Source organism: Adiantum capillus-veneris, chromosome 5 (genome assembly GCF_014529385.1).
Source record: "Adiantum capillus-veneris isolate H3 chromosome 5, ASM1452938v2, whole genome shotgun sequence".
NCBI classification, from domain to species: domain Eukaryota; kingdom Viridiplantae; phylum Streptophyta; class Polypodiopsida; order Polypodiales; family Pteridaceae; genus Adiantum; species Adiantum capillus-veneris.
In genome coordinates, this window is record NC_140935.1 from 68745317 (window position 1) to 68750977 (window position 5661).

Genomic DNA, 5661 nt, shown 5'->3' on the forward strand with positions numbered 1-5661 from the left:
TGAGTTCACCATGGTTTCTCTTATTCTTCAAGGTTGAGGAGAAGGTGAGTAGAGTGCAGAGAGGAGTGGCGAGGGAGGTGGGGATGATGAGTGGAGAAGTGTGTGTGAAAGAGGAAAATGATAAAGTGGAAGAGAGAGTGTGGCTGAATAGCATGGGAAAACTGGGGTCCACTAATAAAATCATAGCTCACAGCTCGTAGCTCAAAAAAATATGAAAAAATTTGAGGCAAAAGTTCAGCCCACGAGCTACAACTTTTGTTTGTATCACCTTTTCAAATTCGGAGAGCAAGTAAACTTTAAAAATTCAGCAAAACCAATCGTGTTTTTCCATTGCACAAGGTCCTTGTGGGGTCCTTCTTTGGATGATTCTTTTGAATTCCTCCAAGAGTGAGCCCTCCATAGTGCATGTATGCATGCCACCTACCCTTGACCTTATTTGGTAGGTCTATAATTGAAGATATTGTTGAGATCTTGATATAAGTGAATAGTACAACTAAGAAAATCAAATATTGAGGGGTCTAAAAAATATGTACATGTCAAATATAAATAATATAAGTGGAAAAAATATAAAGGGGTCAAAAGAAATCTCTCTCATTATGAGGCTACCATAAAAAGATAAATATTTTTGGTGTTCTAATTTTTTAGAAAAAGAACAAAATAGATGTAGGAAGGAAAAAATCACAATAGTGAAAAAATATACACATAAATAAAACTAGTTTTTTTGGATTTCGTTGGGGTGGAGTTATACCAAATATAAGAGAAGCTTACATGAAAATATTTCTATATGGAATAAAAAGTATGAAAAATGGTAAGAAAAATTGTGGTAATGGTGAGGCAATGTACAGAGCATAAATAACACACACCTAGGTAGAAATATTTAAATAAATACCAAAATAATTATGAAAAAATCTTTTATTTAGGCCCTATATACAAAGAAATATTTACACATGCATAGGCCATAATATACTTATATTTTATATATATATATATATATATTTTGGCTTAATTAGCCCAATGACTAGCTAATTGAGGGTTTTTTATTTCAGTAAGGAGATATGGGAAAAGTCCCCTAACTCACACGCACCTATATACAGTGAAAGGGTGAGGGTAACCACAGTGTTTGAGTGATTTGATAGGGTGAGATAACTCACTATGGCAATTACAGAGAGTCGAAAAACGGCTATCAGTAGGTATGATCCTACTAGCAACACATCAATACCTTAGAGAATGATGGCGAGGATGGTGGCCATGGAGCATGAGAGAAGACTCCTTATTTAGGTTTTAGGGCTAGTAATGTAGCATACTAGAGGGAGAGAGAGAGAGGGAGAGAGAGTAGAGCTCCATCCATAGCTCCTCGTTGTGAGCAATGTCGTCATAGCTTCGTTGCTTGGTGAAGTGGGTGAAGTGTTGGTTTTGAGTGAGAGAAGGTCTCCTTATATAGGTTTCTGAGAGGGTTTAGGATTAGGGATAAACATGCTTAAATCCGATGATTGGGGTTACTTTTTGCTTAGGGTGGTCAACAGATTGAGGTCACCTGATATGTCACCATCAAGATATTCTCTAGAGTGATGTGAGAGGGGAGGGTAAATGCTGATTTTTCTGATTGTGACACATGGGGATAAGGCCTTGACCAGCATTTAAGAGTAGGTAAGGTGGCTGTTGAAACTGGAGGTTCTGCACATGTCAGGGGGGGGGGGGGGGGGGGGGGGTGGCAGCTGGGTCCTCCTGAATATCAAATTCTCAAAAAATCCTCAACCATGGCTTCTTTTGACATGTGTTCTTTGAAAAAATCAGCATGTCTCTTTTCAACTCAAAAGTCTTTATCCCTGTTGACTCACCTTTACCATAAGATTTTCTCATTTTCTCCTCCTGTAACTGCATTGTTGATGCCCAATCACTGCTTCTAGTAACAGTGAACTGTTACCTACCAAATACTTATGGTGCAGTAAAAAATATTTACCATGGGTAAAAAAAGTTACTGTAGGTAAAAAGTGATTTGTATTTACCATGTAGGTGAAAAATATTTACTGTGGTAAAAAATATTTACTGGTGGTAAAAAAGTGAAAACGGAGTATGCTGTGCTGTGAGTCCACACGAACATCCTCGTGTAAAATTCACTAGAAATTCACACCTAGAATGGGCTATTCTGTAAGATATAGGTTGTAGGCATGCATAAGAGCTCGTTCCCACGTATCTTCTGTCCATGGCACTTTTTACTCTTTGGTGCTTGTGAAGTAGATTTTTCTTCTCTTTCGAGATCCCTTGGACTAGAGTATACTCATCTCCCCAACAACTGACTGTGCCTTTATTGCATCTTCAGAAGTGGTCCTAAAAACCATGCATCATATCACTGCTACAATTGTGGAGAAGATGGTCACGGTATGTACTACTGTCCCAAACCATGACAGAACTATAATAGAGGAGGTAGGAGAAACCAATTGTCACCCGCTAGAGAGAGAACACCTCCACCCCGAGCACTAGTCCCACCAACACAAATTCTATGTCCACCATAGGCACCACCATAAGCACCCATTCCACCTCTTCCATGGCACCACCACTTGATCACCATGTAAACATCATAAGGTTAGAATAGAAAGGAAAGGCCGTAGTAGTAGATCCACCCAGAGTAAAGGGGAGAGATAAGGGTAAGGAGAAGGTAACCTTTGAAGACCATTTGAAGCCATGACTATAAAGAGAGCTAGGAGGGAGAAAACTACAAAATCTGATGATGAGAGAAGCATGAAAGGAGAGACTAGCAAGAGGCTGTCAAGGCCACGACGGAGAATAGGCATCACCGACTTTCAGTTAGGGAAAGTTCTAGGCCCTATGATCTAACATTGGATGTGGCAGAGCAAGGACCAAAGATTACATGGCCACAACTGCTACATCTTGCACCAAAGGTAAGGCGTCAATGGTCCAAAATGGTAAGCACAAGGCACTCCAAAGCAAAGGTAGCCGGAGCAATTTCAGGTTGCAACATAGATGACATCCTTCCAATTGTCGACGTCAACATAAAGGGTAACAGGGTTGGAAACACCTACATTGATGGTGGTGCACAAATTTGTGTGATGAGTTAAGCTATGATGCTTTGGCTTTGGCTCGAGGTTGACAGGCCTTCTCCATGCAAAGCAAAGATAGCAAGCAACGCAAAGGTAAAATGTGCAGGTGTGGTAAGTGTTGTGAAGGTAAAATCCTTCAATATTGAGGTAGAAGTAGATATTTTTGTGATGCCAACTATGGGGGAGGGCTATCCATTAATCTTGGGAAGGCCATGGTTGATGGCCATGAAGGAAAAACAGGACTGGGGCACTGGCCTTCTACACCTGACCGGTAAGAAAGGGAAAACAATCTATTACAACATGAAGATCTGCAAGCAAAAGCAAATGGATTTAGAGACATCAGCAGATGAAACCACGAGTGAGTCTTCCACTTTTGAGGAGGAGACCACTTCCACCAATGAAAGTAACAGTTCCATCGATGTGATGGGTATCATCATGAAGGATCCACAAAGGGTAAGCACAATTGGCGACCCATCACCAGAAGGGCAAAGCAACGAAGAAAAAAACAAATTACCTGGCCTGGGAGAAAGTAAATTGAAGAGTATGTTGTCTATGGAGCTAACAATTGAAGAGAAAGATAAATTTTTTTGCAAATGTTGATGGGATTTCCTGACCTTTTCATTGACAACTATGAAAGAATCACAGGTATTACAGTAGTGGAACATCATATTAAGTTGAAGGAACGAGTAAAACCGGTTTTGCAAAAGCTACGACGGTTGGGGTCATACAATAAAAGGCACTCCTTGTCGAGGTAAGGAAGCTACTAGAAGGAAGGTTCATCTATCCTGTGGAAAACTCAAAGTGGGTGTCACCCGTAGTAGTGACGCCTAAGAAGAATAGTAAGTGGAGGGTCTGCGTTGACTACAAACCACTAAATGCAGCTACAAAGAGAGACCACTTCCCTCTCCCCTTCTTGGATGAAATTCTGAATGAAGTAGATGGCTTTGAATGCTACACTGCGTGTGATGGTTATTCCGGGTATTTTCAAATACGCATAGACTTGGAAGATCAGCTAAAAACCACTTTCATTACGCCATGGGGTTGTTTTGCATACAAAGTTATGACATTTGGTCTCACAAATGCACTTGCCACATTCCAAAGATATGTCACATATGTCTTTCAACCATTCTTTGGAACATCCATAAGAGTGTTCATTGATGATTTTTGTATATATAGGCCTTGCATTTCACACTTAGAAAAGTTAAATGAGGGTTTGGCAAGGTTGAAAAGCCTAGGTGGGAAATTAAATGTAGACAAGTGCCACATTGGGGAAAGTAGAGTCATTCTTTTAGGCCATGAAATTTTAGCGAAAGGTATCAACGCCGATCCAAGTAAGGTGTTCGCACTCATAGCCCTACCTTCACCAACAACCGCACGTCAACTGGTCTCTTTTCTACAAAAGGTGAGGTACTTGAGTACATTCATACATCTACTATCACAACTTGTTCTACCACTACAAAAACTCACACAACGATCAACTTTCACATGGGACGAGGAGAGTGAACATCACTACAACATGGTAAAGAAGGTCTTATCCACCCTACCAACTATCTCACCGCCTAAGTGGGATGAAAAATTTTGTCGCCTCAAGTGTGAGTGATGACTCCTTGGGGGCTGTGCTATTCCAGAAGGATACAACATCTTTCATGAGGCCAATCTACTTCTCCAGTTGAACGATGACGGCAGTAGAGAAAGGTTTCACCCATGTGGAACACCTAGTCCTAGCTCTTGAATTTGCAACTACAAAGTTTGTCTACAAGCACATATGTTGTACAAGCACATATGTTATAGGTTTGGCACACCATTAGAAATCATCTCTGATAGAGGGGCCAGGTTCACAGTAGACTTGGTAGGAGAGTTAATGCAAAAACTAGGCATTACAAGGAGGCACTCCTCACCATATTACCCTCAATGTAATGGCCTAGTTAAGAAAGTGAATGGAATGGTTTGTAAATTTATCCCCAAGCAGGTTAACAATCATCCTGGAGATTGGGATAAGTATCTACTCCAAGCTTTGTGGGCCTACCGAACCTCATTCCACACATCTTTGGGGTTCACCCCATATCATTTGGTATTTGGCAAGGAGGCAATCTTACCTATTGAGGTGCAACTAGAAAGTCTCAGAGTGATGGCAAGCCAACTTCAACGACCCAACATGCATTTGAGGGATCACATCCTTGACTTGGAACGACTACAGCTGGACAGAGAAGAAGCAATTAATTATTATGAGGCATAGGTGAACACTGACGGCTTAGTTTCAATAAACATCTTTGGTGAAAAGATTTAAAGAAGGGCATGTTGGTGCTCCGCTATGACAATCGCTTCGACACACACAAAGATAAGAAGCTCCAACTCTGACGGGAAGGCCCTTTCATCATTAAAAAAAAGGACGCCAATGGGAGTTACCAGCTTATGGAAGCTGATGGTAAGCTTCATAAAACCAAATTAAATGGTTGGTGGCTTAAACCTTATTTTCTATGATTTGATCAGACTCCACCTATCGACATTCCTGATGAGGATACACCATCAACCTCCCCCTCCGATGAGGATGATCAAACATATGAGTTAGAGGCATAAATGCCCTAACCTTAGGGGGAGGGCT